This window comes from Pinus tabuliformis, chromosome 7, assembly GCF_031772625.1.
Source record: "Pinus tabuliformis cultivar Carrire ecotype Pingquan chromosome 7, CPIR1, whole genome shotgun sequence".
NCBI classification, from domain to species: Eukaryota; Viridiplantae; Streptophyta; class Pinopsida; order Pinales; family Pinaceae; genus Pinus; species Pinus tabuliformis.
Window position 1 is genome coordinate 481782109 of NC_142293.1, and position 26818 is coordinate 481808926.

The 26818-nt window shown below is 39.2% G+C and overlaps 3 pseudogenes; all 3 read right to left on the bottom strand.

Moving 5' to 3' along the window:
• Positions 1 to 2793: 2793 nt before the first annotated feature.
• Positions 2794 to 3988, bottom strand: LOC149248099 (caffeic acid 3-O-methyltransferase 3-like; annotated as a pseudogene).
• Positions 3989 to 17009: 13021 nt separating this feature from the next.
• LOC149248100 (caffeic acid 3-O-methyltransferase 3-like) lies at positions 17010 to 18447 on the bottom strand (annotated as a pseudogene).
• A 6750-nt stretch (positions 18448 to 25197) lies between these two features.
• LOC149248101 (O-methyltransferase 11 pseudogene) lies at positions 25198 to 26222 on the bottom strand (annotated as a pseudogene).
• Between the last annotated feature and the right edge of the window lie 596 nt (positions 26223 to 26818).

Below are 26818 nucleotides of genomic sequence, written 5' to 3' on the forward strand. Positions count from 1 at the left end.
TACACATAAAACCATAGGATTTTGTGTTAAATTTTGATGTGTGGAAGCCATAATACCACATGAATACATATACAAAGTTTAATAACTCCACCTGATATTATAAGGTGATGGAGTCACAACATTTTACTCATCAAGGAGTATGAACCATTGTGAATATAAGTGCCTATGTTATATGTCATATCAAGGCTCGAAAACAACCAAAAAATTCATAATCTACAAGTTATATAATACATAAACACCATGACTTTGAGCACAATTTTAACCTATAGTCAAGGATATGAAATATATAAAAACACATTGAAAACATAATGTCACATGTAGCTTTGATTAAATAGACATGTAGCGTTAGGATATTGCTCAACAGATATGAGATATATATAACTTTAGAAAAATGAAAAATCAACCATCAAGCACTGTTAATAGGTTTTGAGGTGTGACTTTGACTTCTTTAAAGATCATTATCATACCACATGGCAATAAAAGAAACCATGTCAAAATCAAGAATTTTTTTTTTTCAAAATCGTAATTGCCATTTCAGTTCAAACCAAGTTATCAAAACTGAAAATAAGCAAGAAAATCAAAGGAGGGGCCCATTTCATTTGAAATATGAGAGGGGAGTCTATTGGGTGGCCAACATGCCTCTACATGTAGATCAACATATTGGGATTCAATGGTAAAAAGGAAAGGTTTGTCCCAAAAAATGTGGTGTTTGATGCTTCAAAATCGATCGAGAAAGTTTCAAGCTCCAATTGTCCAAAATTGGACTTGTTGTTAATAACACTGCATGTTGATTCATCTAATTTTTTTTCACTTTGAACATATTGAAATAGATGAAAAATAATATAATGATTCAATATAGATCATTAAAATATTATATATATATAAACATAAAATTCAACATGAAATCACATATGTTAATAACTATTAATTGGAAAATTGATCTATCAAAACAAAAAATAAACTCAAAGCCTTTATTTTATTAACAAAAAATAAATTATATGTAATATAAATTTTCTTTTACTTTTATATCAAAAACAAGTTTGTTCCATGAAGAACACTGAAAATATATATGCGAACATATTTCCACCCTACCCATTCTCAAGATAAAATATCCATTAATACCTTGCATTCTTCATATTACATATAATGCATATTATTAATGTGTAAATGTAAACATATTTTTTTTCTTTAAAATATCTATAACAAGTGAAACTAGGAGCAAAGTTGTTTATACCTCTTTTACATTTTAGTGTAAGAGTAAGTATTCATGAAAAAATTAAATGATAAAAAATTCTTTAATAAATCTTATAAATAGAGAGAAAAATAAGTTGATGAGATGTTACGGAGAAGAGAAAAAACAAAAATAAGAAGTATCTTTATAGACATGCTTAAGCTAGCATACCTTGAAGTAGAGGAAAGGGTACGCCAATGTGAAGGTGAGTTGTTATTTTACTTAAAAGATGGAAGTGTATTTTTTTAGATCGCCCATGCATAATCAATATATAAACCATTTAATAAAGTCTATATTTTTGTTTTTCATTTATGTGTGGGTTCTAGTCACCCTTTTAGTACCAATCAAAAGAGGGTATAAACTGTGTAACCAATATATAAACCATTTAATAAAGTCTATATTTTTGTTTTCCATTTATATGTGGATTCTAGTCACCCTTTTAGTACCAATCAAAAGAGGGTATGAACTAGTTAATCATTAATGGATATTTGATGAGAGTACATGATAGAGAGGTAGAAATATATAAATATAATCTCTTTGAGGACTAATGGATTATGAGGGAATTTAAATCCATTGTTACATATTTGGATATTGTTATGAGTAGTGGATAAATTCTGAAAGATATTGAGTCATATGATGTTGATAGGCCATATTGTAAAAAAATAAGAAAAGGTGTCCTTTACATACACAAATGATTTGTGCTAGTTATTGTATCCAAAGATTTAATTTCCCATCTTAACGAAAAATAAACATATAACAACCTTTTCACATAATCATCTTCCTTATAAACATGTTTCCCATCTTAATTAAAAATAACCATTTAACAACATTTTCACATAATCGTCTTCCCTATAAATATTCAAAGATAATACTCCAATGCTTTGAACTACTAAACATTGCAATGCTTTGAAACATAATACTGCATAAACACATTTATCCTTTAATTAGTTGTATAAATAAAAAGAACTTAATACCCTTATGTTTATTATGGGTTTGATTGTGCATGACCAATGATTAAGATTCAAAGAATTCTTCTAGTATGTGAACATATCATGTTTCTTACATAGTGTGGCACTTCATTTAAATAATGACATGATGAAAGACACCAAAGGTGTGAGAGGATAAAGTGCTATTAGTAGTGACATAAATAACAAAGTACTTAATGTGACACTTCAATTAAACAAGGGCTGTTGTAAGAAGTAATAGTCCCTGGCGAGTTTGAAATAAAAGGGTAATGTGCAAAAGATGTCTTATTTCTTGTGGGAGTAGTAGAATAATGTTGCCTGAAAATTGAAGAAAGAAAAATATTTCTGGCATTCATTTATTATGAAGAATGAAAAATAAATTTCGCTCTTGGACTTTCGTAGATTAAGAAGTTAAATCTACCAATTAGTTTGATCTACTACTTCAAATAACAAAGCTCAATATCTCAACAACAAAATACATAACAAAGCTCAATATCTCTTCAATAGCAGCAACAAAAAATTATTTTCACACTCCTAATCCTAAGAATTGGATAAGCTAATGGAAGCATTGCAGGCATAACAAAGCTCAATATCTCTTCAATAGTAGCTTCTTCTCATCAATTTCGCACATTCCTCATCCCCCCAGTCATTGATAATCCACTACAATAAATGACAATAGAATGTTATTAGCCCTCAACAAATCCACTGCAGTAAATGACAATAGAAAAGTATTGGCCCTCAACATGAAGACCATAGATGAAATCGTCACCTTCATCATGAATGCATCAGCAGAAGGTATGTGCTCGAACATATTTCCCTCCAAATGCTCCACTCCTACAACACTCCATCATTCCAAGTCATAAATCGTCATCAACTTGATATCGTGTTATATATATCAACAAATTTATTACATTAATGGTGACCAACATTACAAATCTAATTAGCAGTTATGGTAGGCGTAGTGGCAATGACATGAGGCAGATCGAGATTAATCCCAGGAATGTGTGAATGTTCCTTCACAATTATGGACAAGGCAGAGCCCATACCTCCTCCAATGTCTACCAGCGTCGCCATACTCTTAAACCCATATTCATACATATTCACCATGGAAGCCATGATGGATCTAGTGTTAGTGGCCATGGCCTCGTTGAAAATCTTGTTGAACTATGGATTGTTGCCTAGGTATTGCCAGGGATCCATACCATGAGCTTTGTTAAATGTGTAGCAACCCTCCAAGACAGATTCCTACAAATGTTGAAAGGCTTCCAGGTAGATGTTGTTTGCTATCAGGAGCAGGAAAGGCCCACATGATTTCTCATTTCCTCCATACACCAGTAGCTTCGAAATTCCCGTCAAGCTAAACTTTATTTTCTTGGTGTCTGCATCATCTACCTGATCGTCCTCTTCTTGTTCACTGAAAACTCCATAGGATGCAAGGAACCTCAGAATTCTGTAGAGGTATCCCACATCCAAGTGGAAATTTCCAGTTGATGAGGAATTAGTAGCAGCAATAGGAAAGGCAATCTGCTCGGCAGAAAGTGGACCTTCGTTGCCTCGTGTGGTGATGAATTCACGAATGTTGAGCAACACAGCTACTTTCAAAGCCAATGGCTTGATAGCAGAGAGTATCATCTCATACAACTGGAGCTCCTGCGTTGCTGCGGATTCCCATGATGAGTCGATGTCTTGCCTGGTTACAGGAGCCAAAACATGATGAATCGAGTCCATAGGAGGTGCGAGGGTGAGCATAGACAAATAAAGGAATGGGTATTGAAAGGGGACTACGTATGGAATGGGATGAAGGTGCGTGTTTCTTTAGAAGTTGGTGATCCATTTATAGATGAAGCAGTTGTTTTATGTCAATCCTACTAACAATGGTGGTGGGAGGGATAATATTCAAAGGATTTGTCGTCATCTTCACCAACATTGAACTGCACACAAATGCCTTCCTACTTCCTAACTTTTATTTGACAATATCATTAAATAAAATAAAATAATGTGTTAATAGTCACCCACATCAAATTTGATTTCACAGTTACTATCCTGTCCACATATTTTTCTCAATTATCATGAGGAAACTATTACACTTTATATGTAAAATAATATTTTTATAAGTATAAATATTTCCTTTAACACTCAATTTCTATGCATCATGATGAATTATTATATTTTATATTAAATAAATGTTTTCTTTTCACACATTTTCTATGAATCATGAAAAATTATTATATTTTATATTCAATAAATGTTTTCCAAATAATATCTAAGGAAATGGTGTTTGGATGGTTATTTTTCACACATTTGCTATGAATCATAATACATTATTATAGTTTATATTAAATAAAATATTTAAAAATAACACCTAATGCAGTTTTAATGTTTCTAAATAGTGTTTTATATTTTTTTGATTATGTAAATATTTTTGGATTGTAATTCTAGTTAAATGGCAAGCAAAGCTTATGAGGGTATTGTTATCGTTGTTATAATACTCTCTAAATTTTGTCTACATTCAAATTTTGGAGTCTTCTGTTGATAGTGTGAAAACTGTCATTTTGAGTCATTGAAATTGTTTCATGCATGTTTTTTAACTTTTTCTAAGTGTTCAAGTTCCTTTCTAAAGAAGCCTGAATTGTTGTCTTTTGTTAAAGGTGGCATTGGCGCACCTTTAAGAGGCAACTCAAGTGCACGCTGTTGCAATAGTTGATCCTATTTTTTATTAGAACATGCATTCGACACATTCTTATGGCATAATGCATCTTTTGGTTGCAGTCGACACTTCTATTGTAATGATATATCTTAATTGCCGCACTTGGAGATAAGTGTCATTTTACTATCGTTTTGTTGTATGCATGTTGGTTTTGGGTACAATAAAACCTGTTGCTATGTGCATGGGTGTATATGTGTCTGAGATCATGTTCAAGGCTTGTTATATGTTCTTACTCTCTTGTCACATTGATATCACACTTAGGAAATTTTAGAGTTCTTCTTTGTCCTCACCTCTTGCACAACTCATGAGCACATTCAACTTCTAGCTAAGTGATGACCGTAATGTGCATTCATAAGCCTAAGTGATGAAACCCTTACCTCCTGGACCTACACATTATGCCCATCTAGCGGACATCGTCCTTTACTGTGCATTGAGCAACCTCAAAGCATAGTCAATCAACCTTACTTCCTACACTTTCCCATTGCATGAGTCTGGACTAATCCTACCCTGAATTACACACTACGCATTCTTAGTGGACAGTAGTGCCATTTATGAAACCTTGCAGTACTCAATTATGCAATCCCTTGAGCCTCTTCCTCAGCCACTGTGCATTGTGCAATTACAGTGCCCAAACTTGCCTCCCTTGTCTCGTAAAGTTTCCCTTTGCACAATGCCTAGACTAACATTGCCTTCACTGCACACTACACACTTTCATTGAGAAGTAGGGCCACCCTTCAGCCCTTTCAGTTCTTAACATTGCAATCCCTAGACTCATCTCCTCAAGCACTGTGCACTGTGTATTCTCAGTGAGAAATCATGCCTTCTCTGCCTCCAGGACCTGCGCAATGCACATAAGCTTGTCTCTTCCTTCCTTGCCACTATACATTGCACACCCTTAGTGCTCAGTCCCTCACTCCTTGCCTCCTGAACCCATGAACTGCACCCAGGAATGCCTCCCTCTCAGCCCTTGTTCCGTTTTCCCATCACAGTGAACATCTTCCATGAGAAAAAAGGTATATTAGGTGATTTTTGGACTAATATTGTCTTTCCAAGAGTGAAATCTATTTGTAGGTGCTATCATCCTAACATGGAAAGATGATGCTTAAGGATGAAATCAAGGAGAAGCTGCAAGAAGAAACTTGTGGAAGTGAAATACAAAGTCATCATCAAACGTGGAAATAAACGAACTGTAAACTACGATAGATGGATGAAGATTGGGATGACATGGAAGACTCTAATGATATAACCAACTACTTTTGGAGGATGAAGATGAAGACATATAAGCAAGATATATCATGAGGACAATAATACATAGCAACAAAGAGGAGAACTTGGCATTGATACATTACAATGAAGTCTTATGTCACATTTTCCAAATTATGGCTTCTCAAAGTATCATCGTAAAAGTCTTATGTTGTCCATGTATTTTGCCACAATTTGTGGAATGTAATTTTGTATTTCCCAAAATAAGAAAATGTAAATGCGTGGAAGCCCAAGGGCCACACATGGAATTTGGAAAGTCACTAGGAATTCCTATAGTCATGTAGGAGTTGAAAGGTCACATAGAAGCTCAAAAGTCACATGGGAGCTCAAGAGTCATGAGGGAGGTAAAGAGTCACATGGGAGGTGGAGAGTCATCTCATTTTTTATAAATAAACCCTCATAGCTCAAGTAAAGGACTTTTCACCTTGGCTTCTTGTTGATGGTGCTGGACTGGCCAACATGTCAAGGGATCTCCCTAGTAATAAGTCCCAACTAGACCTCAGACCGTTTGGTGTAGGAGTCCCAACATTGGGTCATACAGTATCGCCTCGATCACAGTTGCGCACGGAGGTAATTAGGATGTCCTTGTTTGTAGCAAGGGTGTGACCAGTGCAACAAGTTAAGGAAGGTGCATCAAGGGATCTAACAAATAGAAAGTGGGGTGAGTGCGCCCCATGGAAACCTATGAAAGCATGCGACTAAGAAGGGAATACATGAGAAAATATGCATTACAAACTAGAAAGCAGGTTAGCCAACGATCCGAAGTGATAGTTAAACCAACAACACATCTTAGTAAGATCATACATACATATACAAAAAAAGTCCATACATACATGCATAAGAAAACATATACATATATCATTAAAGTAACCAAGATAATTTAGATACAACAACAACATATGCATGAAACGTGTTGGCTCGGTATATTAAAAGCGAAAGTTCCAATCATATAATACAACCATGACCAACCACTAGTCATGATAATGGAACGTTCTAGTCACTGCCACCTGCTCCTCCAAAGAGATGTACTAGCTCTGCACTATGGAGAAGTCAAGGCTCATTACAATACACTTCAAGTTTTCTGCAATATAATCCTATAGGAAGCTTGGCTTCCCAAAAGCCTGTACAATGAGTTATGAGGTTCTATAAATAGAAAACCCAACCCTTGACATTCCCCTTTGTGACTGTTAATCTACCCTCATGACTCTTCAACTACTCTATGACTATTACATTCAACTATCGACACTTGGACTTTAACTTTACAAGATGTTACATATAATTTGCACATGTACCCATGTGAGAAAAAATAGGCTTGAGCAAGCCATGCAAGAGGTCACTAAGACTCAGATGACTGTGGGAATACCAACTCTTCAACGTCCTTGCGATGGTTGACGGTGGTGAACTGATGCGAAGATTGGTAGTCCATGATGGTGTCTGTGTATTTTGTGGTGACATCTTTCTGGAAATGAATTCTTGCCTCTGTTGCATCCAGGTACATTTATTTGGCTCCTCTATCCAACTCGTTTGATAACATGAGCATAATCGTCTTGAGTGCAGGCAAACCAACGACATACTAATGCATAGTGTCTGTGTTGATCGCCAAGTCTACGCTGGTTGCTATGCACATCAACTTGTCAAAGTAAATGTCCAGCTCCAGTCAGACTTGATTCTTAGTCTTTGCCTCAGTGAGTGTCCCAATGGATGGGATTTCATGTGTGCGCACAACAACATCCATGCTTCTGAACACTATGCATGTGAAGCCTGCAAACTAGAGATGAGTTGCGGGAGTTCCTCATAGTTACAGATCTGACTCCAGATGCGTTCCTTAAACTCTACCGCCTTGGGCTTCATCATCTTGGGCAAGTGTAATGGGGCTCCCTTGTGTCTCATTGTCCATGTTTTCATGTGATCGATGACAATGTACAAATCTGAAAAGATGTGTGCTCTCCTAGCACAGCGCTGCTGCCAACCGTTGAGATGGACAACTGACTTATGCATGGTGAAAAATATAGAACACAACATTTCATGACTATCTCAAGAGATGATACCTCATTCGGTATTTCACTCTTCAACTCTTCTCTAGTATATGTTGTAACTCGTTCTCCTCCATGTTTGGTCGTTTGTAACTCCGTAGCCATTTGCGCATTCTCTGCTATCAAGGAGCGAACACTCGAGCTGGTGGCTTTAGCATATGCTCTGGTAGCATCAGCCAATTCTGTTGGATGCTTGCACATGTTAGATGCGATCACTCGTTCTTTAATTTGCGTAGGAGATGCATGGACATCCGGAGTAGTCACTCTGCACGATTGCACAACTCTATGTTGCGACTCATCGAATGATATGTTGTGCATCTCTACTTCCAGATTTTCTTCAAGGATCTCAGTATTTCCTTGATCGCTTAGGACTTGCTTTGCTTTCGAATCTGGTGAAGCCAATGGGTTGACCTCTTGGTTGTAAGGCATGAGTTCAATGTCATGTTCTGACTCTAGTTGCTCCATCTTTGTATCCATCTGCTCAAGTATCTGTTCAATATCTTGAGCGAAGTCCTGCTCCTATGACTGTTCACCCTGTCTGCTTTGTCACAGTTGCTCAGATGAGTCTACAACCTATATGGGCATAGTTTCATCAATTTGTGCATGTTGTGCTTCCTACTATGTTTGTCCCTGTTGCGCTTCCTTCTCCCATCTACGTAGCTATTGTTCTTCTCGGAGTTGTTGGTTCAACTCTTGCAACTCCTTCACTATTTCCTCCATCCTCTATTTCTCTTTCTGCCTTTGTGTGTTCCTCCTATCACGTTGTCACCTCTTCACCTCTATCTCCAAAGCTACTTTCAGAACAAGTGGATCTACTTTGAACTTGCAGATTTGTTCTTCCTCGGCATTGTCGACAACCTTTCTCTTGCCTTTTTCACGCGTAGGTACATTACCCTCTGCTATTGCAGATGAGGCTGCTCTCTAAGATGTTGCGTCTCTCTGCTTTTCTAACCATTCCAAAGCTATGCTAATTGGTTCATCGAGCCTAGAGAAGTTGTGACAATATCTCCATGGGCCTTCCTCAGGCCAATGACACACCCCATGGATCCATGGAAACCACACTCAAACAATGTTCTTTCACCAAGCAGTGCAGGTTATATGAATTGAAATGCCTGGTGCCAAAAGTAAATCTTTTGAACTCATCGGTCTCGGCATTAGTATGCTTAAGATTTTGTATCTCGTACAACCTAATCCGCAATGGAAGAGCGGGCTAGGGTGCCTTATTCTTCTGATGTAGTCTAGCTGAGAGTCTTGTCGAGATGTGGTACGACACTTCTTGCATGACGAGCTTGTCCATGGAAAAATTCGGTAAAACATGTGAAGGCTTCTTTGCGTTGTACATCCGTATGAAGGTGCCAAGCGGTGAGGCATAACAATTCGCTATGTCGATCAATGCCTCCATTACTTCCTGCGACATGCAAAGTGGATCCTGCTCAAATATCATCTTGCACACCGGGGTGACAAAATGGTCTGACAATTGTGTGATGACACAGCGGAAGCTGCATTCAGAAAACAATCTGTAGTAAGTGTGTGCATAGGTTTCCACTAATGTCCATGCCCAACTCAAGCTTGAGAACTGTTGACGGGCACAAATTGCATCCAGAATGTATGTGGACATGTATATTACTTCTTTCTGACATTTGGGCAGCTGTCGACCTTTTGTTACTTATTCCTTCAGCCTATGAGCCAACATGTTGGATGAGTTGCATGATCTACCTTCACTGGCAAGTTGGTCCAACGCGATCACCCAACTTTGCGAGAAGGTCTCTGTTCTCCCTTAGCCGTATAAGCAACATGCGAAGATGACCAAGTACTGATATGCCTTCCGCAGTATCTTCGTCTTGTAAACCTGGTTAGGTGTCATCCTAAACTTGGCTAGCTCCTTCACCCAACTCTTCAAGATATCCCTAGAGTTTGCACTGCTGTTGGGTCTGCTGAAGGGTGTCTCCTTTATGATCACCGACTGTGGCAAGTGGTACATCTGTTGATAGTCCTATGCCCTGAATGTAGCAAGCCCTTTCCCGCTGACACTGCTTAACACCATCATCTCGGGATTAGCGTGCGAGACAATCCAATGTATCATGTCTACGAATGGAAACGTGGGATGCCTACATGCAATCTGGTACATGCCACAATTGTGAATATTCACATAGACCCAACGGTCTTCCAGACCTTCCCCATTGAACCTATATAGCAGAGAGACAGGTAAACACTTACAATACTTGGAGAAATGGCGACATTCATGGAAAGCAATCTATCATTTCAAAACCAAAGCAAACTTGAGGACTAACATGCAACATACCAGGGAGATTGATGACAAGGATTGCGCAATTTTCACCGGGAGGCTCGGAGACTGACTGCCGAACTTGCACAAAGCACAATCTAGACTGTCGAGAGGGTGATTGGATGTTGGAATTGGGTAGTGCGCAAACCAGGTTGACCTACTGGGGCTGAGATTGCGCAATGCACACTTTCATCTAGTAAGGCCTGCAAGCCCAAGGACTGCATTGTGCAATTTTCTGGGCCAACAGAGCAATGCTTCTCAGAAATGCATATAGCAAGCCTTGAGGACAGTGCCTGGCCAAATTTTTTCATTTTATGGGAGGAAGGCAGAGCCTTCCCTCTCAGAAATGCATAATATTGTCCGGGCAAGGCGAGGTGCGGGTCAAGGTTGCCCAGACCCGCCAACGAGCGACTGAAAACATGTGTAGTTTTGAATGCATGGCGAAACTGAGTGTAAGAGAGAGTTAATGATCATGGATGCAAAAAATGAATGCAAGATTCAGAAAATGGGAAGACATGCATGTGTGTGAAGTGGATCACCGCAATGGCGACCTTCAGTCAAAAAACAGTGTCATGCATGTGACAGCAGTGAGATGCAAATGAAAACTGAAACGTTACTATTACAGGCTAACACGCATGCAAACGACAACAATCGTTCATAGAAATCAAGAAGAAAACACTCACACAAGCCAAAACACAAAAAGCGATAGAAAAACTACACAAGACTTGTAAAGCAGACTTACCCGGAAAAAGATGAGTTGAACGTGCCGACGACTCCTAGATGTGATGTGGGATGTCATAGCTCCAAATTGATGTGAGGAATGAGCTCTGCAACATCGAATAAATAAGTTTGAGTCTCATGACGTGCATGCCACAGATCTAAGAAAAAACGACAGTTGGAGGTCAGTTTCTAAAACGATCTTTGCATGTAACCTCCAACTGCTAAAATAGATCCCTAAAATCTAGGGATGATTTTTGAATGTTGATTTTTTCTATTTTGGGAAAAGCATCCCATGCATGCAAATCAAGTTTGTTGGGTCTCGGAGGGAACTGGTCAACCTAAAGGCACATGCAACAACCTACAAGCCTGGGAGAGGGATTTGTGCAGTTTTTGGGCTGAGCTGGGTTGGTTGTCCCTAAGGGATTATGTAATTTCTATGGTCAATAGGTGACTATCTCCCAGAATTGCACAATTTCTGGGCTGAGGCTTAGTGCCAGGCCAGATTGTGCAGTTTTCTATGCGAGGCCTATCTGATTATTCTGTGCAATTCTAGAGGTTTGCAGGAAACCCAATAGATTTGTGCAATTTCTGGAGGGAAGGCTCATTCCCCTCTAGAATTGCACAATTTTCTAGGGGAACTGCTCAGCTAGCAAATAAACTAAGTCTGGGATGGCAGCGTATGAAGGAAGTGAATCAAACTAACATGCACAGGCTCGCCAATCACTGAAAATCAGTTGAAGTCTATGTACTTGACAGTGCAAGACATGCTCCTAAGGATGATTGGTAGGGAGGCTCCAAAACAAAGCTAAGGAAAAAATTTTGGAGGGTGTTTGTAGCTGCTACAACACTTGGGGACACACTGGTAGAACTTCAGCTCTCTGAATGGACCTTATTTGTGAAAAGCAAGTCTAACACCTCCAGAAGTATTGTTCAGTTCTCTCTTTGTCTTGTTTTCCAAACTTGCTTGATTGTAAGATGTAGCATTTTCCAAGATCTTGGACGATCGACACACATTCCAAGCCAAGCCAACATAGTTGTTTTGATTGGGGATGATGGGTATATTGGTGCACAAGCCTTATGGTTGTCAGAGTTTAAGTTTCATCTTTGATGTCACTCCATTACTAGCAGGCTTGGACAATACCCTGACAGAGTCACACAGGAACACAAGCATTGCTCCACTGCCAGCGAGCCTAGTCAGTACCCCGGCGAAGTTACTTGCATCACCTCTCTGCATAGGAAGCCTTTCTCTTCTTTCACCTTACTCATTTTTAGAAAATTTTCAATTTTTCATTTTCATTTTTAACTGTGCATAGCACTTATTCATTTGAGAGGAAGAAGAGGGATCTCGACTTATTGAGAGAAGAAGAGGTTATCCCTTCATAGAAGTAGTTTATATGTACCTCTAACGTGCTTGTTAAGGTTTTCCCCCTCACCTTACTCTACTTGACTGAGCTGACAAGGATTAACCCAAAAACAACTAACTAGAGTAGGTGATACTAGTTAGCACGCAAGAAGTGTGTTTTCACCAAGCCTCACTACAAACAACACATATTTTCCCTTGGTGTATCATGAACTGAAGACAACAAGTTCTGCATACAAAGACATGATGATAAATAACCAAGTATTGATAATCTCACATGTCCTCTTCTACTTTACCTTGCTTGTTTCCAGAGTCGCACACGATCCATGTGAACCTATCCTACAAACGTAAACAAGAAAACACACCTAAAACCAAAGAAAAAGTAGAAGTAAATGCATAAGCAGTGCAAGTAAGAAAACAAACAAGCAATCAAGCAAACATACAAAGTAAGAAGCAAACATGCATGCAGGAAAACAAACCAAAAGAAAACACTACTCCTAATCCTAAGCTAATAGTGCATGGGTCTGCTCACGTGAAATCATACTTCCAATGCAGCCACCTGCACATTGGTCAACCCTTGTTGGTGAAGGCATGTTTCATGAACATCTAAGTCGTGTGAACGAGTAAACATGAAATATATAACAATGAAGACAAACACACTCTGAGTTTAAAAGCATCCACGGAACAAACATGAGTGTGAGTGCATGACATGTAATCCGTGGACTTACCATGGTGTTGTGTGACACTGCATGCAGATGTTAAGCATACACATACTCTTGAATGTGACATGCAAGAAAATGAAAGAAACAAAGATAACTTGGGTCGCACATGTGTGCTTGTTGTGTAAGATTCCTCCAATGCATGAGCGATGGGATTGTGTAGTTTGAGTGGAGGAAGCATAATCTGTGTGTGAGATTAATCTTCAATGCATACAGATGAGTGATGAGGAGCCTTGGGTGTTTTAACAATTTCCTGATTGAAAGTGAAACCAACCTCAGGACAGTGAGGGCCTGAAATAACCATCAGCTCGAGCTAAAGTGCCTCGATAGTGTGTGGGGTTTCGAGTTCGTCGACAGATAGATCATCATAAATAGGTGGCTTTGAAAAATCAATTGTGATAAAACCATCATCATGATCGAATACGGGGGTAATAGATCATGATAGCTATCATTAGAAAAATCAAAGATTTCATCAACATCGTCATGAAAAATAAAAAATTCAAAAATTCACCCTATGTTTCTGGAAAAGGTAGATGAAAAATCAAGTGGATTTTCAAAGAATGATTTGTCCTCTCCATTGTCGAATGATGGAATGACATCTAATGTGTTTTGCGAATGATCAACAATGGCTGCATCTCTAGACGAAGATACACACACAAAATCAGGGATGGCAGAATCACCAAAGATGTCAGGGAAAAACAGAGGAGGCGCGGACCGAAGGGAATCATCCTTCACCGCAGGTTGATGTTCAGGCTCCCAGTCATACTCTTCATGAATGATAGTGCAGGTTGTTTGTGTAACACCAACTTTGTCGATATCTTGATCCTCATTCACAACAAATGTAGAGTCCGGAATGGAAGAACATAAGACAATGTAATCCGGAGGATCAGTAGAACACAAAGATGGAGGTTGAGGTAAGACATGCATGTCATAGCCCATGGGCTTCACAACCAAATTTGTGCGAAAATTGAGAGAAGTGATGTTGGGAGGATGTGACAGTTGAATGGACATGTGTGCATGTTCTCCAACATCACTCTACGGTGGTGGAGATGTTTGATGAGGGGACGTCAGATGGTCACTTGTGACAGTGATTGTGCCCGTCTGCGATTGCACAACTTCATCACCGAAGTATGCTGAGTGGGGTTTGAACTTCAACTTCATCTTGGGATTGACAGATTTGGTAGGGAAATATTCAAATCTTTCCATGAGATACTGTAATTTCATGTGACTTTTCAAAGCTTTAAATTGAAATATCCAAAAGCGGTCCCAAAAATCCATAGGTGATTCTTGTAGAGTCTTCCGTTGTTTTAACTATTTTTGTCAAGAGGTTTTGGATCAAAATTATGGAAAGTAGCTTCAATGAGATCACAAAACTGGTCAAGTGAGTGCACACTATTGGGTGGAAGACTGTTGTACCATCATTTCGGGGATTCGCGAAGTGTGTGTGAAAGCATCACGTTGACCACTTCTTCATAGAACTCATCTGCATCCTCAAGGAATGCATAGAAGTCTTCTAAGTACTCAAGTCAGGCTACTTCACCTTCACCATCATACGTGAATTCGGACAAGAGATTAAAAAACTCCCTTGTGATGGTGAGAGGTTCGGCATGCGAAAAAAATCATGGAGGGATGAGTCTGATAGTATCCATGAAAAATTGTCTGAAGATTCAAAATAGGATGAGAGGACATAGCTTGTCATCTGTCCCTCCTTCTAGTGCCAGAAATGTTGACGGTGCTTGAACTACCAACATGTCAGGGGTTCTCCCCGGTAAGAAATCACAACTAGACCTTAGATTGTTTGGTGTAGGAGTCCCAATGGTGGGTCGTATGGTATCCCCTCGATCATCGTTGCGCGCACAGGTAAGTAGGATGTCCTTGTTGGTAGCAAGGGTGTGACTGGTGCAACAAGTCAAGGAAGGTGCATGAAGGGTTCGAACACATGGAAAGTGGTGTGAGTGTGCCCCTTGGAAACCTATGAAAACATGCGGCTAAGAAGGGAACACACGAGCAAAGATGCACCACAAATTGGAAAGTAGGTTAGCCAATGATCTAAAGTGATGATTAAACCAAAAACACATCTCAGTAAGATCACACATATTTGTACAAAAAAATTCCATACATACATGTGTAAGAAAATAGATACATATATCATTAAAGTAACCAAGATAGCTGAGATACAACAATAACATATGCATGGTTGACCATAGTTGATTTTAATTTTCACACAGTCTTTATCATAATGTGACATTGGACTATGGTTGATCGTGATTCCTTTTCATATTGAGACAATCTTTCTCATAATGTGACCTTGGACAATGGTTAACCATGGTTGATTTCCATATTGAGACAATATTTGTCACAATGTCGCGTTGGACCATGGATGACCATGGTTGTCGCAATGTGACATTGTACCATGGTTGACCAAGGATGACCATGGTTTTCACAATGCAATGTTAGACCATGGATGACCATGGTTGTCACAATGTGACATTAGAATGCCATTGACCATGGTTGATTTTCATATTTTGACAATCCTTGTAACAATGTGACATTGGACCATGGTTGACCATGGTTGACCATGATTGATTTTTATATTGAGAAACTCCTATGATAAATATTATAAACCAAGGCATATAAACCCTATGATAAATATTATAAACGCTAAAATAAACATAGTTAACCATGGTTGATTTACATACTGAGAAAATATTTCTCACAATACAACGTTGAACCATGATTCTCCATGGTTGACCAAGATTGATTTTTGTATTGAGACAATATTTGTCACAATGCGATATTGGACCATGGTTAACCATGGTTGACCATAGTTGGCAATGATTGACCATAACTGACCATGGTTGAGCATAGTTGTCGATGGTTGATTTTCGTATTAAGATAATCTTTGTCTCAATGCAACGTTGGACCATGGTTGATCATGATCATAAACTCAAGGGATTTATATTAGGCCTTAGGATTAATAAACCCTATGATTAATATCATACCCTAGGAATATGATCCCTTAGATTAATAAACCCAAGGGATTGATATTATAAACCTAAACGAATAGTAAACCTAAGGGATTAATATTAAAAACCCAAGCTATTATAAAACCAAGAGAATAATATTAAACCCACGGTATTAATATTACAAACCCAACATATATAAACCCTAAGATCAATATTATAAACCCTAATATAAACATGGTTGACCATGGTTGATTTTCATGTTGAGGCAATCTTTTTCATAATGCCATGTTGGACCATAGTTGACCATGGATGACCATTATTGATTTTCATATCCAGACAATCTTTGTCACAATGTGACGTTGGACCATGATTGACCATGGTTCATTTTCATAATGAGACAATCTTTGTCATAATGAGACAATCTTTGTTATAATGAGAAAATCTCACAATAATTTCAACCATGTCTACTCTTAAGAAATCTTATAAATCTCTGAGTTAAGGGTATCGTGGAAGCCATCCCGATTACTCCCACTATAAATTCTTTCACTCGTTAAAAATTCAAAATATTGACCTATCACATATATCTTATACTACAAGGAAAAACCACCATTAATTGTAGCAATAATCGCACTCTAAATCCTTTAGCTCCTTAAAAATTCAAACTATTGACGTACCACATAAAACATAGGTCATATACTACATGATAACAACCCCAGCAAAACCAACGTTATTGTAATGATAATTGGAAATGCAACAACTTATTACGCTTTGGAAAACACTATGAGTGACTGAAGGAAAGGCAGCTTGATGATGGTGTGGCTCTTGAAGCCTGCGCATTGGAACAACCCTTTGAATTCTTCCTTTGTTCTCTCCTTCCCACAAGTTATGTAAACCATCATCGATATATCATATAACAATGCCAATCACCTCAACATGCTTTCACCTTCTTTGTCTCCCTCAACAACTGCTTCCACAATTAACCCATTTCCCTTCGCTGGCGTTGTGTCGTAGCTTCTTTTGAGCAATTTCACACACTCCTCATCCGCCCAGTCATGGAGGATCCACTGTAGTAAATGACAATAGAATATCATTAGCCCTCAACAAATCCACTGCAGTAAATGACAATAGGAAAGTATTGGTCCTCTTCAACATGTAGAAATAATAATAGTGGCACAAGTAAATTTCTTATGCAAACAGAAGACCATAGATGAAATCCTGACCTCCATCATGACTACATCGGCAGAAGGTATATGCTCGAACATATTTCCCTCCATATGCTCCACCCCTGCAACACTCCCTCGTTCCCAATCATAAATGATCATCAACTTGCTATCGTGTTATATATATCAAAAAAATTATTATATTAAGGGTGACCAACATTATAGATCTAATTACGTGTTATGGGAAGCACAGTGGCAATGACATGAGGCAGATCGAGATTAATGCCACGAATGTGTGGATGTTCCTTCACAATGATGGACAAGGAAGAGCCCATACCTCCTCCAACATCTACCAGTGTTATCATACTCTTAAACCTCTCTTCATACATCTTCGCCATGGAAGCCATGACAGATCTAATGTTAGTGGCCATGGCCTCGTTGAAAATCTTGTAGAATTCAGGATTGTTGCCCAGGTATTCCCAAGGATCCATACCATGAGCTTTGTTAAATGTGTAGCAGCCCTCCAAGACAGATTCCTGAAAATGTTGAAAGGCTTCCAAGTAGACGTTGTTTGCTATGAGGAGCAGGAAAGGCCCACATGATTGCTCATTTCCTCCACACACAGGAGTTTCGAAATTCCTGTCAAACCGAACTTTATTTTCTTGGTGTCTGAATCGTCTGGCTGATCGACCTCTTCTTGTTCAGCGAAAACACCATAGGAAGCAAGGAACCTCAGAATTCTGTACAGGTATCCCACATCCACGTGGGAATTGCCAGTTGATGAGGAATTAGCAGCAACAATGTGAAAGGCAATCTACTCGGCAAAAAGCAGACCTCCATTGCCTCATGTGGCGATGATATCAGGAATGTTGAGCAACATAGCTGCTTTCAAAGTCAATGGCTTCACAACAAAGAATATCATCTCATATAGCTGGAGCTCCTACGTTTCTTCGGATTCCCGTGATGAGTTGATGTGTTGCCCAGTTACAGGAGCCAAAACATGATCAATCAAGTCCATTGGAGGTGCGAGGGTGAGCATAGAAAAATAAAGGAATGGGTATTGAAAGGGGACTGCGTATGGAATGGGATGAAGTTGCGTGTTTCTTTAGAAGCTGGTGATCCATTTATAGATGAAGCAGTTGTTTTATGTCAATCCTATTAACAGTTAACAATGGTGGTGGGAGGGATAAGATTGAAAGGATTTTTGTTGTCATCTTCAGCAACACTGAACTACGCACAAATAACTTCCTACTTCCTAACTTTTATTTGACAAATATCATTAAATAAAATAAAATAATGTGTTAACAGTCGCCCACATCAAATTTGATTTCACAGTTACTATCCTGTCCACATATTTTTCTCAATTATCATGAGGAAACTATTACACTTAATATGTAAAATAATATTTTTATAAGTATAAATATTTCCTTTCTCACACAATTTCTATGCATCATGATCAGTTATTATATTTTATATTAAATAAATGTTTTCTTTTCGCACATTTTCTATGAATCATGATAAATTATTATATTTTATATTCAATAAATGTTTTAAAAATAATATATAAGGAAATGGTGTTTGGATGGTTATTTTTCACACATTTGCTATGAATCATAATACATTATTATAGTTTATATTAAATAAAATATTTAAAAATAACACCTAATGAGGTTTTAATGTTTCTGTTATATTTTTTTGATTATGTAAATATTTTTGGATTATAATTTTAGTTAAATGGCAAGCAAAGTTTATGAGGGTATTGTTATCGCTGTTATAATACTTTCTAAATTTTGTCTACATTCAAATTTTGAAGCCTTCTATTGATAGTGTGAAAACTATCATTTTGAGTCGTTGAAGTTGTTTCATGCATGTTCTCTAATTTTTTGTAAGTGTTTAAGTTCCTTTCTAAAGAAGCCTAAAGTGTCGTCTTTTGTTAAAGGTGGCACTCGCGCACCTTTAAGAGGCAATTCAAGTGCACGCTCTTACATTAGTTGATCCTATTTGTTATTAGAACATACGTTGGACACATTCTCATGGCATAACACATCTTTTTGTTGTAGTTGACACTTGTGTTGTAATGATATATCTTAATTGCCGCACTTGGAGATAAGTGTTGTTTTACTATTATTTTGTTGTATGCATGTTGGTTTTGGGTACTGTATATCTTGTCGCTATATGCATGTTTATATATGTGTCTGAGATCATGTTCAAGTCTTGTTATATGCTCTTACTCTCTTGTCCCATTGATATCACACTTTAGTCAATTTTATAGTTCTTCTTTGTCCTCACCTCTTGCACAACTCATGAGCACATTCAACTTATAGCTAAGTGATGAGAATAATGTGCATTCCTAAGCCTAAGTGATGAAATCCTTACCTTTTTGACCTACACATTATGCCCATCTAGCGGACGTCGTCGTTGACTGTGCATTGAGCAACCTCAAAGCACAGTCAATCAACCTTACTTCCTACACTTTCCCGTTGCATGAGTCTGGACTAATACTACCCCAAATTGCACACTACGCATTCTTAGTGGATAGTAGCGCCATTTCCGAAACCTTGTAGTACACAATTATGCAATCCCTTGAGCCGTTTCCTCAACCACTATGCGTTGAGCAATTACAATGCCCAAACTTGCCTCCCTTGTCTCATAAATTTTCCCTCTGCATAATGCCTAGACTAACATTGCCTTCACTGCGCACTACACACTTTCATTGAGAAGTAGGGCCACCCTTCAGCACTTCCAGTTCTTAACATCGCAATCCCTAGACTCATCTCCTCAAGCACTGTGCATTATGTATTCTTAGTGAGAAAGCATGCATTCTCTACCTCCAAGACCTACGCAAGCCTCTTCCTTCCTTGCTACTATACACTACACACCCTTAGTGCTCCGTCCCTCACTCCTTGCCTCCTGAACCCATGAACTACATGCGAGAATGCCTTCCTCTCAGCCCTTGTTCCATTTTCCCATCACAATCAACATTTTGCATGAGAGAAAAAGGTAGATTAGGTGATTTTGGGACTAGTATTGTCTTTCCAAAAGTGAACTCTATTTGTAGGCGTTATCATCCTAACATGCAAAGATGATGCTTAAGGAGGACATCAAGGAGAAGCTGCAAGAAGAAACTTGTGGAAGTGAAATAAAAAGGTATGATCAAATGTGGAAATAAATGAACTGTAAACTACAATAGATGGATGAAGATTGGAATGACATGGAAGACCCTGATGTTATAACCAACTTCTTTTGGAGGATGAAGATGAAGACATATAAGCAAGATATATCATGAAGGACAAGAATACATAGCAAAAAAGAGGATAACTTGGCATTGATACATTACAATGAAGTCTTATGTCAAATTCACCAAATTATGGCTTCTCAAAGTGTCGTCATAAAAGTCTTATGTTGTCCATGTATTTTACCACAATTTGTGGAATGTAATTTTGTATTTCCAAAAATAACAAAATGTAAAATACGTGGAGGCGCAAGTGCCACAAATGGAATTTGGAAAGTCACTAGGAATTCCTAGAGTCATGTAGGAGTTCAAAGGCCACATAGAAGCTCAAAAGTCACATGGGAGCTCAAGAGTCATGAGGGAGGTAAAGAGTCACATGGGAGGTGGAGAGTCACCTCATGTGTTATAAATAAACCCTCATAGTTCAAGTTAAGGACTTTTCACCCTAGCTTCGTGTTGATGGTGTTGGACCCGCCAACATGTTATGGCATCTCCCTAGTAAGAAGTCCCAACTAGACCTCAGACCATTTGGTGTAGGAGTCCCAGCAGTGGGTGTTACGATATCACCTTGACCGCAGTTGCGCGCGGAGGTAAGTAGGATGTCCTTATTCATAGGAAGGGTGTGACTGGTGCAACAATTTAAGGAAGGTGCATGAAGGGTTCTAACACATGGAAAGTGGGGTGAGTGCGTCCCTTGGAAACCTGTGAAAGCACGCGGCTAAGAAGGGAACACACGAGCAAAGATGCATTACAAACTAGAACGCAGGTTAGCCAATGATCCAAAGTGATGGTTAAACCAACAACACATCTTGGTAAGATCGTACATACATATACAGAAAAATTTCATACATACATGCGTAAGCAAACATATACATATATCATTAAAGTAACCAAGATAGTTGAGATACAGCAACAACATATGCATGAAATGTGCTGGCTCTGTATATTAAAAGAGAAAGTTCCAATCATACAATACAACCATGACCAACCAATAGTCCTGAAAACAGAACGTTCCAGTCACTGCCACCTGCTCCTCCAAAGAGATGTACTAGCTCTGCACTGTGGAGAAGTCAAGGCTCGTTACAATACACTCCAAGCTTTCTACAAGATAATCCTATAGGAAGCTTGGCTCCTCAAAAGCCTGTATAATGAGTTATGAGGTTCTATAAATAGGAAAGGGTGGGGTGACCCTTGACATTCCCCTTTGTGACTGTTCATCTACCCTCATGACTCTTCAACTACTCTATGACTATTACATTCAACTATCGACACTTGGACTTTAACTTTACAAGATGTTACATACAATCTACACATGTACCCATGTGACAAAAATGGGCTTGATCACTCCATGCAAGACATCACTAAGACTCAGACGACTGTGGGAAGACCAACTCTTTGATGTCCTTGAGATGGTTGACGGTGGTGAACTAATGCCAAGATTGGTAGTCCATGATGGTGTCTGTGTACTCTGTGGTGACATCTTTTTGGAAATGAATTCTTGCCTTTGTTGCATCCAGGTACACCAATTTGGCTCCTCTATCCAACTCATCTAATAACATGAGCATAATCATCTTGAGTATAGGCATACTAGCAACATACTAATGCATAGTGTCTATGTTGATCGCCAAGTCTGTGCTGGTGGCTATGCACATCAAGTCCTCAAAGTACATGTCCAGCTCCAGTCGGACTTGATTCTTAGTCTTTGTCTCGGTGAGTGTGCCAATGGATGGGATCGCATGCGTGTGCATAACAACATCCATGCTTCTGAACACCACACATGTGAAGCCTACAAAGTGGAGATGAGTTGCGGGAGTTCCTCATAGTTACAAATCTGACTCCAGAAGCATGCCTTAAACACCACCGCCTTGGGCTTCATCATCTTAGGAAAGTGTAATGAGGATCCCTTGTGTCTCATTGTCCATGTTTTCATGCGGTCGACGATAGTGTACAAATCTGACAAGATGTGCGCTCTCCTAACATAGTGCTACTGCCAACCGTTGAGATGGACAACTGACTTATGCATGGTGAGAAATATAGAATACAACATTTGCATGACTATCTCGAGAGATGATACCTCACTCAGTATTTCTCTCTTCAACTCTTCTCTGGGAGATGTTGTAACCTGTTCTCCTCCATGCTTGGCCATCTATAACTCCTTAGCCATTTGCACATTCTCTGCTATCAAGAAGCGAACACTCGAGCTAGTCACTTCAGCATATTCTCTGGTAGGATCAGCTAATTCTATTGTTTGCTTACGCATGTCAGATGCGATCACTCATTCTTCAATTTGCGTAGGAGATGCACGGACATCCAGAGTAGTCGCTCTGCATGATTGCACAACTCTATGCTGTGACTTGTTGAATGATATGTTGTGTGTCTCTACTTCCGGATTGTCTTCAAGGATCTCAGTATCTCCTTGATCGCTTAGGACTTGCTTTTATTCCAAATCTGGTGAATCCGGTGGGTTGACCTCTTAGTTGTAAGGCATGAGTTCAATATCATGTTCTGACTCTGGCTACTCCATCTCCATATCCATCTACTCAATTATCTGTTAAATATCTTGAGCGAAGTCCCACTCCTGCAATTGTTCACCCTGTCTTCTTTGTGATAGCTGGTCGAATGAGTCTACAACCTGTATGGGCGTAGTTTCATCAAACTGCACATGTTGTGCCTCCTATCATGTTTTTCCCTGTTGTGCTTCCTTCTCCTATCTGTGCAGCTATTTTTCTTCCCAGAGTTGTTGCTTCAACTCTTGCGACTCCTTCACTGTTTCGTCCATCCTCTGCTTCTCTTTCTGCCTTTGTGCATTCCTCCTATCACGTTGTTGCCTCTTCGCCTCTATGTCCAAAGCTTCTTTCAAAACAAGTGGATCTACTTTAAACTTGCAGCTTTGCTCTACCTTTACGTTGTCGAAAACCTTTCTCTTGCCTTTGTTACACGCTACCCTCTACTACTGTGGATGATGTTGCTCTATAAGATGTTACTTATTTGTGCTTTGCTAACCATTCCATAGCTATGACAACCATTTCATTGAGCTTGAAGAAGTTGTGACAGTATCTCCATGGGCCTTCCTCAGGCCAATGACACACCCCGTGGATCCACGAGAACCATACTTGAAAAATGTTCCTTCACCAAGCAATGCGGGTTATACAAATTGAAACTCCTGATGCCGAAAGTAAATCTTTTGAACTCATCGATATTGGCATCAGCATGCTTAAGATTTTGTATCTCCTGCAACCCGATCCACAATGGAAGAGTGGGCCAAGCTACCTTCTTCTTCCGATGTAGACTAGCTGAGCGTCTTGTTGAGATGTGGTACGACTCTTCTTACATGACGAGCTTGTCCATGGAAAACTTTGGTAAAACATGCGGAGGCTTCTTTTCACTGTACATCCGTATGAAGGTGCCAAGAGGTGAGGCATACCAATTCGTTATGTCGATCAATGCCTCCATTGTTTCTTGTGACATGCAAGGTGGATCCTGCTCAAATATCATATTGTACACTAGGGTGAAAAAATGGTCTGACAACTGTGTGATGACTCCACAGAAGCTGCATTTGGAAAACAATCTGTAGTTTGTGTATACATAGGTTTCCACTGATATCCATGCCCAACTCAAGCCTGAGAACTACTGACGGGCACATATTGCATCTAGAATGTATGTGGACATGTATATTTCTGCTTGCTGACCTTTGGGTGGCTGCCGAGCTTCTGTTACTTGTTCCTTCAGCCTATGAGCCAACATGTCAGACAAGTTGCATGGTCTGCCTTCACTGGTCAGTTGGTCCAACATGATCACCCAACTTTGTGGGAAGGTCTCTGTTCTCTCTTGGTCGTATAAGCGGCATGCGAAGATGACCAAGTACTAATATTCCTTCCACAGTATCTTCATCTCGTAAACCTGGTTAGGTGTCATCCTGAACTTGGCTGGCTCCTTCACCCAGCTCTTCAAGATATCCCTGGAGTTTGCACTGTTGCTGGGTCTGCTGAATGGTGTCTCCTTTATGATCGTCGGCTATGCTAAGTGGTACATCAGTTGATAGTCCTGTGCCTTGAATGTAGAAATCTTTGTCTCGTTGACACTGCTTAACACCATCATCTTGGGATTAGTGTGCAAGACGATCCAATGTATCATGTTTGCACATGGAAACGTGGGATACCTGCATGCAATCCAGTACATGCCATACTTGTGAATATTCACATAGACCCAATGGTCTTCCAGATCTTCCCCAAATCTGCATGAGAATGTATCGTTGACATCCTACCACTTCAACTTGATGTCTTTTTCTACAAGCATCTTGGTGTCTTTGTAAATCCGAAAAATCATAGACACTTTCTCAATTGTATCTCCAGTTGCACTTTCAACTGTGTCCTTTGACCTTGCTCTCTTGGAGGCCATCGAGCCTGAACTACTGAGAGATAGGAAAAAACTTGCAATACCTAGAGAAATGGCGACATTCATGGCAAGCAATCTGTCAGTTGAAAACCAAAGAAACTTGGGGACTGACATGCAACATACCAGGGAGACTGATGACTGGAAAAACCCTTTGAATTCTTCCTATGTTCTCTCCTTCCCACCAGTTGTATAAACCATGATCGATATATCATATAACAATCCCAAACGCCTCGAAATGCTTTCACCTTCTTTGTCTCCCTCAACAACTGCTTCCACAATTAACACCTTTCCCTTCATTGGCATTGCATCGTAGCTTCTTCTCAGCAATTTCACACACTCCTCGTCCACCCAGTCATGGAGGACCCACTGTAGTAAATGACAATAGAATATCATTAGCCCTCAACAAATTCACTGTAGTAAATAAAAATAGAAAAGTATTGGTCCTCCTCAACATGTAGAAATAATAATAATGGCACAAGTAAATTTCTTATGCAAACAGAAGACCATAGATGAAATTGTGACCTTCATCATGACTGCATCGGTAAAAGGTATGTGCTCGAACATATTTCCCTCCATATGCTCCACTCCTGCAACACTCCCTTGTTCCTAGTCATAAATCATCATTAACTTGCTATCATGTTATATATATCGACAAATTTATTATATTAATGGTGACAAACATTACAAATCTGATTACCCGTTATGGGAGGCACAATGGCAATGACATGAGGCAGATCGAGATTAATCCCATGAATGTGTGAATGTTCCTTCACAATGATGGACAAGGCAGAGCCCATACCTCCTCCATCATCTACCAGCGTCACCATACTCTTAAACCCATATTCATACATCTTCGCCACGAAAACCATGATGGATCTAGTGTTAGTGGCCATGGCCTCGTTGAAAATCTCGTTGAATTTGGGATTGTTGCCCAAGTATTCCCAGGGATCCATACCATGAGCTTTGTTAAAGGTGTAGCAACCCTCCAAGATAGATTCGTGCAAATGTTGAAAGGCTTCTAGGTAGACATTGTTTTCTATTAGGAGCAAGAAAAGCCCACATGATTGCTCATTTCCTCCATACACCAACAGCTTCAAAATTCCCATCAAGTGGAACTTTATATTCTTGGTGTCCACATCTTCTAGCTGATCGCTGTCTTCTTGTTCAGTGAAAACATCATTGACCATGATTGCCCATGGTTTAGTATGGTCAAATGTGTTAACCACGGTTTGACCAATTTGACCATAGTTTTCTATCATAGATTATAGTTGTCCATGTAGACAATGAATAGTCATGGTTGACAATATTCAACCATGGGACCTTCATGGAGCATGTTTGACCATGATTTTCTAAGCTCAATTATAGTTAATCTGAGATGACCATGGCTGGGGATGGTTGACCATCGTTAACTATTGTTGACCATGGCTAACTAAAGTAGACTATCGTTGACCGTGTTTGACTATGGTCAATCATACAAACTAGAGTCAATAATGGTTGATGATGGTTGGCAATGTTAACCATTTTATCTATAGGCTACCATAGTTGACTATGCTCAACCATAGTTAATGATGTAGTAAACCATGTTGACTATGATTAACCACAATGACTATGGTTGACAATGGTTCACTATGGTTGACATGGTTAACTATGGTGACTATGGTTCATACAATACGACCATAATTGGTCATGGTCAACCAGGGTTGATAATGGTTGTCCATGTTTCACTATATGCTAACTATGGCTGATCAAAGATTACCATGCTTTCTCATGGTTGACTATGATT